The sequence below is a fragment of the Notolepis coatsorum genome, assembly GCF_963971535.1.
Source record: "Notolepis coatsorum genome assembly, chromosome: 10".
Lineage (NCBI taxonomy): Eukaryota > Metazoa > Chordata > Actinopteri > Aulopiformes > Paralepididae > Notolepis > Notolepis coatsorum.
The window spans coordinates 125,094,913-125,113,042 of record NC_140174.1 but is presented as its reverse complement, the minus strand read 5'-3'; the positions used below and the strand labels follow the sequence as shown (position 1 = coordinate 125,113,042).

Sequence of the window (18,130 nt, the reverse complement as noted above, 5' to 3'; positions counted from 1 at the left end):
ACGATATACAATAAATGAACGACTATTTACTTCACACTAGATCTCAAGTTTTTTTAATAGTTGTCATACAGAAGTACAGAATACTTTCATACAAAATGCTTCTTACTGTACGCTCCAGAGACTGTGCTAGACAAGATAGTATCAAATAACATAGTATAGCATGTAATTTAGAAGAAGAAAATGAGGTCACAGTGTTCGGTATAGACATATGTACAATGTTCTGAGTTACCATATCATATACAATACTATGCAGTGTACTAATGTACAGTACTATATAGTGCAAAGCAGAAATGGGATGAGGTACAATTTAGGTACAATTTACAGTAAGGTGTACGAGTTGTAGTGCAATCCTTCATCAATAAATATAAAGTGTGGGGAGTGGGTGCTACAGTGTGTTTGTTTAAAGTGGGTGTGTGCTATAAAGTGTGTGGAGTGGGTGCTACAGTGTGTTTGTTTAAAGTGAGTGTGTGCGTGTGGATGTGTGTGCTATGTGCGTTTGGTGGTTGTTGTTGTGTAGTGTTCATTGTTCGTTTAGCAGCCTGATGGCCTGGGGATAGAAGCTTCTTCTGAGTCTTTCTGTGCTCGCCTTGAGACTCCGGTATCGCTTGCCTGACCGCAGCAGTTCAAAGAGGCAGTTGTTCGGGTGACTGGAGTCTTTAATGATTCTCTTAGCCTTGCCCTTGCAACGCTTGTTGTAAATGTTCTGGAGGGTGGGGAGCCCCCCTCCAATTGTGCGTTCGGCTGAACGTGTCACTCTTTGTAGTCTGCTTCGGTCTTGTGCAGTGCTATTCCCAAACCAGGAGGTGATGTTGCCGGTCAAGATGCTCTCTATTGTACATGAGTAGAAGTTCTTAAGGATCTTCTGACTGACTTGGAACTTCCTTAGGCGCCTGAGGAAGTAGAGGCGTTGTCGTGCCTTCTTCACAACACTGTCAATGTGTGTGGTCCATGTCAAGTCCTCGGATATGTAGGCTCCGAGGTACTTAAAGCTGTTGACTCTCTCAACCGGTGCCCCGTCGATGCTGAGGGGGCTGTATTCCTTGACCCCCGACCTCCTGAAGTCCACAATCATCTCCTTTGTTTTGCTGACGTTCAGGGAGAGGCTGTTTTCCTGGCACCATCCCGCCAGGACCTTGACCTCTTCCAGGTAGGCCCTCTCGTCGTTGGCAGAGATCAGGCCCACCACCACTGTGTCGTCAGCAAATTTGATGATTGTATTGCTACTCCGCTGAGCCACACAGTCATGTGTGTACAGGGAGTAGAGGAGGGGACTCAGAACACAGCCCTGGGGGGCCCCTATGTTGAGGGTGATGGATGAGGAGGTGCAGTTGCCTGCTCTCACCACCTGGGGTCTGCCAGTCAGGAAGTCCAAGACCCACTGGCAGAGGTCATAGTTCAAGCCCAGGTCCCTGAGCTTGGCTATGAGTATGGAGGGGACTATGGTATTGAATGCCGAGCTGTAGTCGATGAATAGCATTCTCACATAGTTCCCCTGCCTCTTGTCCAGGTGTGATGCTGCTGTGTGCAGCACATGGGCTATGGCGTCCTCCGTGGACCTGTTGGGGCGGTATGCAAATTGCAGGGGGTCCATGTTGATGGGGAGGGAGGAGCAGATGTAGCCCTTTACTAGCTTCTCAAAGCACTTCATGGCTATGGAGGTGAGAGCTACAGGGCGGTAGTCGTTGAGGCAAGCAGGCTTGGATTTTTTGGGTACAGGGATAATAGTGGACTTCTTCAGGCAGGTGGGGATGACAGCCTGTTCTAAGGACAGGTTAAATATGTCAGTGAATACTGGGGCCAGTTGGTCGGCACAGACTTTTAGGACGCGGCCGGGGATGCCGTCCGGACCTGCTGCCTTCCTGATATTCACTTTTTTAAAGGTCCGCCTCACCTCATGCTCTGTTACCCTGAACACTGCGCCTCCATCAGCAGCCGACCCCCCCCCCCCCCCCCCCCCATTGCCGTGGCTTGTGAGCTGGTGTTGTTATTACCAGCATCAAACCTCGCATAGAAGGTATTGAGGTCATTTGCTAAGGAGATGTCACTGTTCAGTTTGAGGGAGGCGCCTTTGTAGTCTGTCATCGTTTTGAGCCCCTGCCACATAGCTCTAGAGTCAGCTTGTTCAAACTGGAGTTCAATTTTATCCCTGTAGCGCCGGTAGATCAGGTCGAACTCGACGTTACTTTACTAAACTATTCGCACGTGGTTCTCAATGCTCTGTTAGACGCAAGGTTGCTCACTTCACTGCACGTTGACTCGTGGTGAAGGTGGGTAAGGTACTGAACGAGGCTGAACTACTGATGTGCGCACCTTGCGCTGTATTTATACTTAAGTGAATATCTAGTCCCAAACCGCAGTCTTTGTCTGGTATCAATACGCTGACTCCGGGCATGTTCTGACATGCCTGAACTTGTCTTTGAACCTGCCGTTGGGGGCTTGCGCGCTGGCGCCTGGGGACGCTGTCCAATAGGAGAGCGAATATTACTCTGGTTTGAACGCAGGTAAAGGGATATTCCGTGTATATATATAAATAATATACAAAGTATATCAAACAATAAAGGTAGATTCTCAGTTTAATCTGGCCCTTCACAACAACAATGGTTAATATATTATTGGATGCCTTCATTTGAACACTTAATTTGCACTATATATAAATGAGTGGGGCTCGCTGTAGTATAGCCTAGTAGTGTGTGTGTGTATATGAAATCAGAACCTGGACAGTTTGCGTGCAACCAAAAATAAAAGGTATAATTTTTCACGCAGGGGCCGTTCCCTTTAGAGCCTTCCCGCCCCCAAAGCCCACGCACTGCCTATGCGCAGCAGGGTTCACTTGCAAGAGTGAATGAGCTTTCACACCACCCCAAACCAACTGGACTATCCGAGGAAATGAACCAGGGTTCGATTAAAGCTTATTATAGTTTATCACAGTATCATGAGCATGTCTTTGTCAGTGGACACTGGACATGGGTATGGATGGCTCCAGTCCAGGTGCTGCTGCGTTAAAGTGCACATCTTCAATACCTATCTGTACTATTTAAAAGCGCAGTGCAGGACACTCGGTGGCAGCGTTTAACATTCCAGGTACAGGCAGTAACCAATCACGCATAGGCTCAGGTTAAATAATGTAATTTAGAAGCTGCACCGGGCTGGCCCTGGGCATCGATCACCTTAACATCCGGCGCAGTCATGAGCAGTCGCATTACTGAGAGCTCTCACCATAGAACCAAAACAACAAGGTTTTGTGCACATTTTCTCCTCCTGCTAATATGGATTACGGATTTATACCTCAATTCATCAATGAAGCAACATCAAACAGAAGTGGAGAGAAGTGAAAACGGATTTAACGAGACCCACAGTGACTTCTACCTTCTCAATGGCTCTGAAAAGAAACATCTAGACGTCGGAACGGCGGCTATACACACGTTACTAACAGCGAGCCCGGTACGTAAAAACTTACCCCCGAATGGCAGATTGGACCGTAGGACCATGATCATCCTGGTTCTGCTACTTTCGGGAGACATTCATTTAAACCCAGGCCCGGTCTTGACCAGAACTCAGGCTAGAAGACTTGGTCTGGCAGCGCAAGAAGCGAGGGAGGTTTCCATCGCGACAAACAACAACATCAACAACTCGACCCGTGGCTACATCCACAGCGCGGACGGCGTCTCTTCCCCAATGACGCCGCAGCAGACGAGCACACGTGAGGCAGAGACAAGAGGAGGTGAACCGAGGGTCGAAACCATGACGACCAACTCGACGCGGGATTTAAACATCTCAACGCCCGATAGCCGGCTAGCCAGCAGAGCTAACAGCGAAAACATCTGTGGAACGAGTCCTTTGTTGTACCAGCACGGCGCGGGACCCGACCCCCCCCTCCCCCCTTCCCACCCACGACAACAAAGCCCCCCCAACCGGCAACCCCACGGTCAAATCGCCTGCTAAATTAGCCAACCTAGCCAGGCTGGCTATGTTTACCAGCCCAGGAGGACAACGGGTTGCCGCCAGAGAAGACACAGGACAAAGGACCAAACAAGGCCACTGGCCATGACAACATCCCCTCCAAATTCCTCAGAGACTCAGCAGCAGCCATCACCCCAGTCATCACACACATAATAAACCTCTCCATAAAACAGGGACACGTCCCCAAGGACTTCAAAATTGCGAGAGTAACACCCCTGCACAAAAAGGGCAAAAAGGGCAAAAAGCCCTGTTTCTATCCTTACATCCATCTCGAAAGTCATGGAAAAAATAGTATACGAACAGATCGAAAAGTACCTCGCGGAAAAAAATCGAATCTACGAATTCCAAACTGGCTTCAGAACATCCCACTCCACTGACACATGCCTTCTCTACTTGAACGACCACATCAAACAAGAGGTGGACGCGGGCAAATACTGCGACATGGTCATGCTGGACCTACAAAAGGCCTTCGACACTGTCAATCACACCATTCTGATTGACAAGCTAAAAGCAATTGGTTTTGATAGTTTATCAGTGAGCTGGATACAATCCTACCTGGAGGGGAGGGAACAGATGGTGGAGGTAAACGGTACCCTATCCCCCCCCCTCACAGTGAGCTGTGGTGTTCCACAAGGAAGCATACTAGGACCGCTACTATTCCTAATTTATGCAAATGACATGTCGTCAGCTTGTGACTGCAACTTGTTCCTGTTTGCGGACGACTCAGCCCTGCTGGTCTCTGACAAGAACAAGTTACAGGTTGAAAAAGCCCTCAGCTCGGAACTAGGCAAAATCTGCATATGGCTCGCCGACAACAAACTATCATTACACATGGGCAAAACAGAGTCCATTCTCTTCGGTTCAAATAACAAACTCAGCAAGACCGACGGCTTCTCGGTTACAGTGGGTGACAATATTATCACAAGGAAAGATGAAATTACCTACCTGGGTTCCATCCTAGAGGCTAATTTTTCCTGTGACAAAATGGCATCCAATGTAATAAAAAAAGTCAACCAACGAACGCGATTCTTGTACCGGATCTCCTCTCTGGTAAACAAGAATACCCTGAAGACTCTAGCAGGAGCACTCATTCAAGGGTACTACGACTATGCTTGCACCTCATGGTACCAAAGCACCTCAAAGGCACTAAAAAACAAATTACAAACATCTCAAAACAAGCTAGTCAGACTACTGCTTGACCTGACTCCTAGAACCCACCTCACTTTGCCCACTTTGACAACCTAGGATGGCTTAGAGTAGACGACAGAGTACAGCAACTTGCAATGGGCCTGGTCTACAAGATACACTACGCAACCAAGGTACCCATGTACATGTCAAAATACTTCCCAAAGGTCAGTGAATACCACGATCACAACACCAGAGGGAGCTCCACAAATCATGTAAAACCCAGATTCGGCTCAAACAAGGGACTAAACACGTTTCGCAATTATGCCACATCAATGTGGAACGCCCTACCTAAAGCTGTAAAGGAATGTGAATCACTACCCACTTTCAAAAACACTCTCAAAAAACACCTACGTGAGACTGCAATTCGAAACTGGCCCCTACAAATGTCCTAACCTAGTTGTACAGTAAATGACCAAGTAAGGCTTTGTCAGTATTCCAATGTACAGTGTAAAATGTGTGTGTCTCCCCTACCCAACCCCCCCCCCCCCACCTCCAATGTACAGCCCTCACCCACCCACCCCACCCAACCCCACCCCACCCACCCAACCTCCTCCAATGTACAGTTTCTACGCCAAATGTATATACACTCTTTTTCTGGACACTTTTATATCACAAACAGTACTGTATTTGCAAATCTGATATGTCATAAATGTATAGATGTAGCAGTACTGTCTATCTGTATGTCATGTATGTCATATATGTTATGATGAATTGAAAATGGGGGACCCTGATGTAAACAAGACGAAAGTCTTTCTCTGGTCTGCATCCCCTTAATAATTGTATGTATTGAGCTGTACTGTACTGTACCCATTCTGCAATCTGTTAATAAACTTTTCAATCAATCAATCAATTCAATCAATCAAAAAGGCTGTATGTTGTTTTATCTTGGCAAACAAGGGCTTGCTCTAAGAGGACATGATGAGAGTCCGAGTTCATCAAATCGTGGAAACTTTTTAGAGCTACTGTATGTACATTGTTTTCAAAGCATGATGAGATCTAAATTACGAAAAACGTTCACTTCATTGCAACTTGTGATGCAAGTTGTGAACACGGTCTTTCTCACCAAGACGAAACGTCGCATTTATCTGCATTAAGGTAAGACAATTGTAACTGAGGGGTTACAAAACCCTGACTGTATTAAAGATTGTGATAGATTAAACCACTGCTAGTTATGTACTTTAATTACTGGCCAGACAGTACATCAAATATAGATGGTGAACACCCACAAGAACACGGCATTGACAAAGAAATAGTATTTGAGGGTAATTTATTATTATTAGGCAACATTAGGTTACAGAATGAGAATTAGGGTCGCGCTTGTATGGCGAAGAATATACGTAAAGTCAGTCAATAGCATGAGTCACTAAGAATAGCAGGAATCCTACGATGGGTCTAAGTTGACACCACCTGTCGTATAGTAGCAACTAGATAGGGCAACACTGGTACCGCCTGGAGACAATGGATTCCCTCCGGGGGTGTAAGGCCTGGAGGGTAGAGGAATGTTCGGGTACTCCGTCTGATTCAATGAGGAATAAAGAGACTCCAGGTACAGGAGTCGGTCCTTGTAAACTCCCTTGATCAGCAGCAAAGTAATAATTGTAATCCAAATGCTAGATAGCATTGATGACAGCTAGCCAGCCTCCGTCCACGAGGCCGGCCCGAGTTGTAATCCTCACGAGGTTGAATCCCAAACGACAGTGGAAATCAACGATGCTCTTCTCCGGGTACCACGTTCCAAATCAATATAATCCAACCAGTAATGGTTCTGCAATCGCCGACGCCGATTCTCCTGTGTACACGTCCAACGGTTCTCGCCTAGGACTCCTCGGGTGTGGGCGACGTATTTAGGCCACACACCCTGGCTAAGTACACTAGCTAAAGACACGACGAACCGCTGGGTAATGCTACACACGAACGAACTGTGGCCGCACGATATACAATAAATGAACGACTATTTACTTCACACTAGATCTCAAGTTTTTTTAATAGTTGTCATACAGAAGTACAGAATACTTTCATACAAAATGCTTCTTACTGTACGCTCCAGAGACTGTGCTAGACAAGATAGTATCAAATAACATAGTATAGCATGTAATTTAGAAGAAGAAAATGAGGTCACAGTGTTCGGTATAGACATATGTACAATGTTCTGAGTTACCATATAATATACAATACTATGCAGTGTACTAATGTACAGTACTATATAGTGCAAAGCAGAAATGGGATGAGGTACAATTTAGGTACAATTTACAGTAAGGTGTACGAGTTGTAGTGCAATCCTTCATCAATAAATATAAAGTGTGGGGAGTGGGTGCTACAGTGTGTTTGTTTAAAGTGGGTGTGTGCTATAAAGTGTGTGGAGTGGGTGCTACAGTGTGTTTGTTTAAAGTGAGTGTGTGCGTGTGGATGTGTGTGCTATGTGCGTTTGGTGGTTGTTGTTGTGTAGTGTTCATTGTTCGTTTAGCAGCCTGATGGCCTGGGGATAGAAGCTTCTTCTGAGTCTTTCTGTGCTCGCCTTGAGACTCCGGTATCGCTTGCCTGACCGCAGCAGTTCAAAGAGGCAGTTGTTCGGGTGACTGGAGTCTTTAATGATTCTCTTAGCCTTGCCCTTGCAACGCTTGTTGTAAATGTTCTGGAGGGTGGGGAGCCCCCCTCCAATTGTGCGTTCGGCTGAACGTGTCACTCTTTGTAGTCTGCTTCGGTCTTGTGCAGTGCTATTCCCAAACCAGGAGGTGATGTTGCCGGTCAAGATGCTCTCTATTGTACATGAGTAGAAGTTCTTAAGGATCTTCTGACTGACTTGGAACTTCCTTAGGCGCCTGAGGAAGTAGAGGCGTTGTCGTGCCTTCTTCACAACACTGTCAATGTGTGTGGTCCATGTCAAGTCCTCGGATATGTAGGCTCCGAGGTACTTAAAGCTGTTGACTCTCTCAACCGGTGCCCCGTCGATGCTGAGGGGGCTGTATTCCTTGACCCCCGACCTCCTGAAGTCCACAATCATCTCCTTTGTTTTGCTGACGTTCAGGGAGAGGCTGTTTTCCTGGCACCATCCCGCCAGGACCTTGACCTCTTCCAGGTAGGCCCTCTCGTCGTTGGCAGAGATCAGGCCCACCACCACTGTGTCGTCAGCAAATTTGATGATTGTATTGCTACTCCGCTGAGCCACACAGTCATGTGTGTACAGGGAGTAGAGGAGGGGACTCAGAACACAGCCCTGGGGGGCCCCTATGTTGAGGGTGATGGATGAGGAGGTGCAGTTGCCTGCTCTCACCACCTGGGGTCTGCCAGTCAGGAAGTCCAAGACCCACTGGCAGAGGTCATAGTTCAAGCCCAGGTCCCTGAGCTTGGCTATGAGTATGGAGGGGACTATGGTATTGAATGCCGAGCTGTAGTCGATGAATAGCATTCTCACATAGTTCCCCTGCCTCTTGTCCAGGTGTGATGCTGCTGTGTGCAGCACATGGGCTATGGCGTCCTCCGTGGACCTGTTGGGGCGGTATGCAAATTGCAGGGGGTCCATGTTGATGGGGAGGGAGGAGCAGATGTAGCCCTTTACTAGCTTCTCAAAGCACTTCATGGCTATGGAGGTGAGAGCTACAGGGCGGTAGTCGTTGAGGCAAGCAGGCTTGGATTTTTTGGGTACAGGGATAATAGTGGACTTCTTCAGGCAGGTGGGGATGACAGCCTGTTCTAAGGACAGGTTAAATATGTCAGTGAATACTGGGGCCAGTTGGTCGGCACAGACTTTTAGGACGCGGCCGGGGATGCCGTCCGGACCTGCTGCCTTCCTGATATTCACTTTTTTAAAGGTCCGCCTCACCTCATGCTCTGTTACCCTGAACACTGCGCCTCCATCAGCAGCCGACCCCCCCCCCCCCCCCCCATTGCCGTGGCTTGTGAGCTGGTGTTGTTATTACCAGCATCAAACCTCGCATAGAAGGTATTGAGGTCATTTGCTAAGGAGATGTCACTGTTCAGTTTGAGGGAGGCGCCTTTGTAGTCTGTCATCGTTTTGAGCCCCTGCCACATAGCTCTAGAGTCAGCTTGTTCAAACTGGAGTTCAATTTTATCCCTGTAGCGCCGGTAGATCAGGTCGAACTCGACGTTACTTTACTAAACTATTCGCACGTGGTTCTCAATGCTCTGTTAGACGCAAGGTTGCTCACTTCACTGCACGTTGACTCGTGGTGAAGGTGGGTAAGGTACTGAACGAGGCTGAACTACTGATGTGCGCACCTTGCGCTGTATTTATACTTAAGTGAATATCTAGTCCCAAACCGCAGTCTTTGTCTGGTATCAATACGCTGACTCCGGGCATGTTCTGACATGCCTGAACTTGTCTTTGAACCTGCCGTTGGGGGCTTGCGCGCTGGCGCCTGGGGGCGCTGTCCAATAGGAGAGCGAATATTACTCTGGTTTGAACGCAGGTAAAGGGATATTCCGTGTATATATATAAATAATATACAAAGTATATCAAACAATAAAGGTAGATTCTCAGTTTAATCTGGCCCTTCACAACAACAATGGTTAATATATTATTGGATGCCTTCATTTGAACACTTAATTTGCACTATATATAAATGAGTGGGGCTCGCTGTAGTATAGCCTAGTAGTGTGTGTGTGTATATGAAATCAGAACCTGGACAGTTTGCGTGCAACCAAAAATAAAAGGTCTAATTTTTCGCGCAGGGGCCGTTCCCTTTAGAGCCTTCCCGCCCCCAAAGCCCACGCGCTGCCTATGCGCAGCAGGGTTCACTTGCAAGAGTGAATGAGCTTTCACACCACCCCAAACCAACTGGACTATCCGAGGAAATGAACCAGGGTTCGATTAAAGCTTATTATAGTTTATCACAGTATCATGAGCATGTCTTTGTCAGTGGACACTGGACATGGGTATGGATGGCTCCAGTCCAGGTGCTGCTGCGTTAAAGTGCACATCTTCAATACCTATCTGTACTAATTAAAAGCGCAGTGCAGGACACTCAAAGGTTATCGCACCTCAGAGATGGCAGTGGACATGTATGACAGGACAAAGGCCATATGTAATGGCCTTGGGATTGAGGAACATACTACCAGCCAAAGGAGGAAGCGGAAAAGGATGGATGAGTATGTAGTTGAGTCATCTTGTGGCACAAGCTCAGACCTCAGCTCAGGAGATCAGCTGAGACAGAGACTGTTCTATCCAGTCCTCGACAGAATGCTGCAAGAGCTTGAGAGCAGGTTCTCATGAGTTGGAGAACAACTTATGAGAGGCATACAGGCATGTTATCCAGCCTCAGACCAGTTTCTCTCAGTGGAATTGCTGCAACCCCTCGCCACACATTACAATATCCAACTACTGCCAGAGGAGATCACAGTTGCAAAGTGTTTCCTGGCCAGGACAGGCAGAGATGCAGTCCCTACTATCCAAAGTGTCTTTTCCCTCCTGGATGATAATAATAATAATAATGCATTTTATTTATAAGGCGCCTTTCAGGACACTAAAAATATAAGTCCACAAATCGGTGAATGAAAAAATGATAGGATCAAATGAAAACTACTACTTACTAAAAATGGATGTTTAAAAGTACTAAAAACCAACAAAAAATATCAAACACTAACAAACATTCAGCACAGACAATGGGGATGCTGCCATCTTTTTTTTTCTTTTAAAGCTCTGGGGCTAGGAGAAAAACATCTGGGTGTTAGATTCTGATCAATCAGCCAGTATCACGTCTTTGTCTGTTTGGCTTGTGTTATTATCTCTCCATCCACTGACCCTGCGTTGTGTTTATTTCTTGGACGTCTTCTCATACTGGCTGATACAATCTTTGTCATCCCCCTTTAATGCAATCCACAAGCATTCACCACCTTCGTAAGAATTCGACCCTTGACAGCGTAATACCTTTCTTGAAAGAGCGTTGTTTATTACATAAACAGAAGCCTCAGCTCCTCAGATGTTATCAGATTGTATTGTCCTATCGTCTCTTCTGCTGTTCAGTCCAATAGTGGCTCAGGCCTTGTCGTTAGCCAGAACCCTTCTCCCGTTAGCCGAAGCTAATGATGATGTGGCATCCCCCCCCCCCCCACCGGCGAGCTGTTGATGTTCTGATGGAATGCAAACATTCTGCTCGCTGCTAACACTGCCTGCCTCCTGCCTCTAAACCGCTTCCTCCACCGTTCAAACCGTCACCATGCACAGCTACCTCTCTGACCTAGCACCATTAGATGCTGTCATCTCCCCCCAATCTATACATCACATACATTGAAAAACACCGATATCTTTCACGGGGCTAAAGCCCCGGAAGCCCAGGGCTAACAACGGCACTGATCAGGGGGACCCTGATGTAAACAAGATGAAAGTCTTTCTCTGGTCTGCATCCCCTTAACAATTGTGTATTGAGCTGTACTGTATTGTACCCATTCTGCAATCTGTTAATAAAGTTTTTAATCAATCAATCAATCAATCACACACGCATACACACAGGCACACTTACTACAGTGATTACGGTTTTTATACGTAGCACCCAGCCCCTGGTTTTACGGTAACTGGGAAGGAATCGCCTCGGGGTGTGATTGGCCGCCGGTGGATTCTCCCGCACGCGCTGCTCCGCCCTGGCCCCGCCCCCTCTCTGACCTGTCACTCACTCCCCCACGCGCTGCTCCGCCCCGCCACCATCCTCTCTGACACAACAGAGCTAGAGCCGTACTGTGCTGTCAAAACAGACCCAGCGGTCTCGCGTTTCTGTCTCCTGTACTATGCCTTCTGAACTCTGATTTTAAGAGGAAATAATATCCTTCTTTATTCACATTCAAAAGCGGAGGTAAGAGGACTTCACCTTATTTAATTATGTAACCAGCTATTTAAGAATTGTCCGACTCTGGTTCAGTTGCTAACGGTTAGCAGCCCAGAGGAAGCGGTTAACGGCAGCAGCATCAGCCAAGGCTGTGTGATGACGGCACTGTGTGTTTGATTGATTGATTGATTGAAAAGTTTATTAACAGATTGCAGAATGGGTACAGTACAGTACAGCTCAATACATACAATTGTTAAGGGGATGCAGACCAGAGAAAGACTTTCGACTTGTTTACATCAGGGTCCCCCATTTTGTACTTTTTGTACTTTGTACTGTACGTGTGTCAGGCAGGCTTACACTGTCACACCGTCCGAAACCAGCTATAGCTAGTCGGGTTGTACACTTCTCGGAAGCCTGCTCTAGCATTAACTTAATTATGCTAATTAATAGAGTCTAGCTTGTGTTGAATGGAAAATGTTGACTACTATTCATTAACTAGCTAGCTGGCTAGCTGGTGCATGCTAACGGGACAATGTGGACTTGATTGATTGATTGATTGATTGAAAACTTTATTAACAGATTGCAGAATGGGTACAATACAGTACAGCTCAATACACACAATTGTTAAGGGGATGCAGACCAGAGAAAGACTTTCGTCTTGTTTACATCAGGGTCCCCCATTTTCAATTCATCAGGACATATATGACATACATGACATACAGATAGTCAGTACTGCTACATCTATACATTTTATGACATACCAGATTTGCAAATACAGTACTGTTTGTGATACAGAAGGAGTCAGGAAAAGGGAGTATATACATTTGACGTAGAAACTGTACATTGGAGGAGGTTGGGTGGGGGGGGTTGGGTACACTGGGATATTGACAACCATACTGGGTAATCTACATTGGAGGTGGTTGGGGGGGGGGGGGGGGGGGCACACTGTATAAACAAGCAAAACTGTACATTGAGGGGGGGGGGGGACACACACTGTACAAACAAACAAAATTGTACATTGGACTATTGACAAAACCATACTAGGTAAATGACTGTACATTGGAGGGTGTTGGGTTAGGATATTTACAGGGGCCAGTGTTGAATTGCAGTCTCCCGTAGGTGTCCCTTGAGGGGGGTTTTGAAAGTGGGTAGTGATCCGTTAGGTCTGCAAAATGGAGAATGTGCCGACAACTTTAGCATGCCATTCTATGTGTTGGTATTTTACAAAAGCCAGTGCCTTCTTGTCCCTGTTAAGCCAAACCTCTCACGACACTACCTCACTCCCAAATGGAAGCTGTATCCATCATTTCTCTGTTGTCAAATTCCTCTATTGAACCCCTAATCTGGATTTTGTTTCAGTTGTAAACAACATGTACAGGCTAAACAGCACCAGCAGACCAGTGACACAATTCACCCTAGACCACTTTCGGCTTGACCTTTAGTGACCAAAATAGCCAGGGTCATATGTCACAGAAGGCCAGTGCCTTACAAGAATAACCTACTGTAATGTGCTGACTGCAGGTACATAGGCAGCTACTACCTGTCCACATTGGGTATTTTCTGTTACTTACAAAAGAGAGTGAGGTGTGACTTGAGTGTGAGAGAGAGTAAAGATTCTTGAAGTTCCTAGCTAAAGCCATAGCTGTCACACCTGGTTGTATTGTGACATTGAGTCATGCTTTAGGCTACCTGTTGTTTTCTCTGTAATGGGTAGCATCCATAGCTCTAAAATAACACTGGTTATACCGACACGCTATGGTGTGTATTCTGATCCCTTTAAAACTCAGCTATAATAACATAGTGTCACCATTGCAATTTAAAAGCAGACAGACAGAAGTGGTGTGTGTGTACTATGTGTATGTGTGATGCTGTGTTTGTATTGTGTGTAAGACGTTATTGAGTTTTCCAGTATAAATACATTTTCTTTTGTCTTTAACACATTCCTTGCCAGCCATTGTACCCATAATTGTACCCAGTCTGCCAGTCTATGGAGTGGCTCACCTTCTTTGCAGGGCTATAACCTTTTAAATTGTATTGCTATATTGACATTACTATGGCCCATTCAACATCGATTATCTATCGTTCAGGATGTGGGAACGTTATACTTTTTCATTCATACAATAATACCTTCTAGAATATAAGTATGTTTTTATCGTTTTCTGCAGTAATTCCTAGAACGTGAGTTATAGGCCTAAACGCATATATAAATTATCGATTGGCGTTTCTTCCCTATACACGCTATATTAAAAAATGCAACTGTATATGATCGGTATACGTTATGCTTCATCATGCGTGGAGGAAAGGGGGGGGGGGCATAGCTGTCAACATTGGCAGGTGAAAAAACGTGCACAATTTAGCCCCGCCCCTTCCCCCCGGCCCCACCCCCTCCCAATGGAGCTGCCTCGTCGCTGCCATCTGCTGGTCAAAACCTGTATGTACCCAGCCATTCTACAATCTGAAGTTTTCAAGGGTAAACTGTAAAAAATAAATGTTTTTTTCACAGGAAATTCACTGTATTATTTTACAGATTACTTTTGTTTTCCTACTTTAAGTGTAAATGCTATAAAAATACAGTAAATTACCTTTTATCAAAATATTAACCATTAAATAAAGGTTGTAATCTGTAAATGTAAAAAAGTGTGAAGTGAAATGCTGTGAACATCCCTGCATTAAATTAATGGAAGTGTAAGACAAATTCAGTATAAATTCACTTTATGTAGTAGTATAGCATTAATTGTTCATATTTATTGAAATCTTACAATTCATACATAAATGTTATGATGAATTGAAAATGGGGGAAGAAGTCCTTCTCTGGTCTGCATTCCCTTAACAATTGTGTATTGCGCCATACTGTATTGTACCCATTCTGCAATCTGTTAAAGTTAGCAATCAATCAATGTATTACCATAGTGTCTTTATACCTTCATCACTGTAGGCTACATATTAATACTACAACTCAAGAAGAATCAAAAGGTTTATTTGTCACATACATAGTGAAATGCAGGTGGTCACGCCCGCATTGATAGGCAGTGATCTGTACTGTACATCTGATTAGTATTGTATATTACTATTGCACTTTACTGTTACACTCTGGTTGGATGCCAAATGTCTTCGTTGTACTGTATAATGACAATACATTTGAATCTAATCTAATTAGACTGTCTTATCACTCTGGAATGGATGGGGGATACGACTTCATCTCCTGTGGCGGTCTCTTGCATTGTCGCACAACAATGAAAAAGGCTGAGCTTTATTATGCTTGTAACGTCGTCATCGAACTCCACAGCTATGGCATCTGTTGAGCAAAAGAGTCCAGTGATTAGATTTGATTGTCCTTTATATTAGCAAAACAGTCTTATCTATAGATCCTTTTCACAGCAGCCATTTAACAGAAAGCAGGGTAAACCTAGGCTAGTATATTGTCTATTCATTAGTAACGTTAGCTGATGTAAACAAGACGAAAGTATTTCTCTGGTCTGCATCCCCTTAACAAGTGTGTGTATTGAGCCGTACTGTATTGTACCCATTCTGCAATCTGTTAAATAAAGTTTTCATTCATTCATCATCTTACCTTTGATGGCTTTCGTTTCCCCAGCCGAGTACTTCTGAGCAGAGGCAGAGGCAGAGTCAGGGAACATATCTGCTACACTCCGGTTGAAATCGTCGCAGAAACTGAAGGCCACGTTGGCTTTTGCACAAAGCATAGACATTTTAACTTCAGCTTTGTGACTTGATCAGCCTCTGATGTGTTTCTCGTCACGAACGTAGTAATATATTTCGCGCTAAACCCCTCCTTTATCCGGTCGCTCTTCTTCTTCGGGTCGCAACCGTCTTCCGGTCTGACTTCCTGTGATAACGTTCTAATCTACACTGCTGCCACCTGTCGTCACGGAGGGGAATTGCAGCCATTTTGTAAAAATGTATAAGTAAAAAAAACGTGCAAATTCCGTGAACCGTGAGGAGGGCGTGAAGAAGGTTGAAATACCATACAATCCCGGGAAAAACGGGACTGTTGACAGGTATGGGGGGGGGGGGGGGTCGTTTATAATTCCCCGATCATCATATCGATTATTAAGTTTAGAAAGCGATCCATTATGTACATTGTTTCTGTCGGGAGTCATGCAACGATATCTGACGGCCGGATGAGTTTAATCGACGCACATCAGACCATCCACCAGGCGGCGGTATTGAGACGTCGTTGCCGTCACCTATAGGGTCCAGCTGCAGCGTTGCGGGTGTATGTATGAATTATGAATGCCATGGCGAAAAAATGAAATATTGATCTCAATAACGCTGTACAGCGAGGTCTGGCGCTCAGCGCATGGCGGCCAATAACGCTGTAAAGCGATTTTGGCGGTCAATGTGTTAATAATTTTTTTTTAAATATATTTATTTTTATTTTTATACTGCTGCGAGAAATTTTTCTTTATTGACTTACTGTATGTATATATATATAATATATATAGTGGACGGTGGTATAGTAAAAATCCATACCTTTGTAAGGATACATCATACATGATGGTATACCTTCCAGCCCCATTTGTGTTTCTGGGTGTGTTTGTGTGTGTATATCTGTATCTGGGTGTGTTTGTATGTGTCTGTGTGTGTTTTGTGTTTTTGGGTGTGTTTGTGTGTGTGCTGTGTGTGTGTCTTGTGTATCTGGGTGTGTCTGGGTGTGTTTGTGTGTGTCTGGGACTGGGTGTGTTTGTGAGGTGCTCAGAGGATGCCCAGTGTAAATGAAGCGAGGAGCAGTGAAGTGTTTGCAGAGTGATTTCATTCTGAAGCAGCCCATCCACATTACATTAGCTCCAGTAGCAGCCCATCCACATTACATTAGCTCCAGTAGCATCAACACGGTCTGTGTTTACTCAAGTGTAACGCTCTTGCAGTGAAACTCCTCACTGTAGGTGAAAAAGAAGCGACTGGCAACTCCACATGTATCAGAGGAGGCATGTGGTAGTCTCTACACCCTCCCCAGACTGACAGTAGGGCAGCATGTGGTAGTCTCTACACCCTCCCCAGACTGACAGTAGGGCAGCATGTGGTAGTCTACACACCCTCCCCAGACTGACAAGTTTCAAGTTTCTTTAATAGTTGTCATACAGAAGTACAGAATACTTTTGTACAAAATGCTTCTTACTGTTGCGCTCCAGAGACTGTGCAAGACAAGATAAGTATGAAATAAAAACATAGTAAAATTAGAAGTAAAAAAAAGAGGTCACAGTGTTCAGTTTAGACATATGTACAATGTTCGATGCAGAATAGACGTAGTTACCATACAATATACTGTGCAGTGTACTAATATACAATACTATATAGTGCAAGGCAGAAATGGAGAAATGGGACGAGGTGCAATTTAGGTACAATTCACAGTAGGTGTACCGTACGAGTTGTAGTGCAAATCCTTTATCAATAAATATAAAGTGTAAGTGTGTTTGTGTGATCTAAAGTGTGGAGAGTGGGTGCTGCAGTGTGTTGTTTGTTTGAGTGAGTGTGTGCGTGTGGGTGTGTGTGCTGTGTGCATTTGATGGTTGACAGTAGGGCAGCATGTGGTAGTCTACACACCCTCCCCAGACTGACAGTAGGGCAGCATGTGGTAGTCTACACACCCTCCCCAGACTGACAGTAGGGCAGCATGTATTGTGATAGTCTACACACCCTCCCCAGACTGGCAGTAGGGCAGCATGTGGTACAGTAGTCTACACCCTCCCCAGACTGACAGTAGGATAGCATGTGAAAAAAATGTCATTTAATTTAGCAATGTCTGTGGGAAGAACCCTGCAGCAGTGTTGTTGATAAGAGCGGAAGCAGCCAAGTCACACTTCCTAAAGAGACTGTTTGCCCTGGATGTTGTAGAAGTGAATACACGAGGTACTGGTGACTTTGAGAACAAATGACTCATCAAATTGCAAAACCGCTATGTGGAACGGAACCTTCCCCCCTCTGCATCTAGATTAGTCTGGTTTATGGGCGAACAAGATTTATTTTCCCCCTCGCCTGACAATAATGTAGCCAGTAGGGATGTGCATGACTGACCAAAAGAATTTTCGAATAGTCTACTGTTCTTAACACTTTCCCCGCCAATCACGTTGTACAGCGTGTTTCAAGTTCATGCGAATTCTGCCAATCCACGGCGTACGACGTTATTGAGATCATATTTCATATTTTCGCCATGGTATTCATATTTCCCTCACGCAGCCTGGTCT

General features: G+C 45.3%; 1 protein-coding gene across 1 annotated transcript in view; it reads left to right on the top strand.

The window, feature by feature from the left end:
* The first annotated feature begins 11,820 nt into the window (after positions 1 to 11,820).
* Positions 11,821 to 18,130, top strand: part of me2 (malic enzyme 2, NAD(+)-dependent, mitochondrial) — a 91,843-nt gene continuing 85,533 nt past the window's right edge. Inside the window, exon 1 of the mRNA XM_084322849.1 lies at positions 11,821 to 11,951. The gene's annotated coding sequence lies outside the window, so the exon portion shown is untranslated. The remainder of the gene's footprint in view (positions 11,952 to 18,130) is intronic.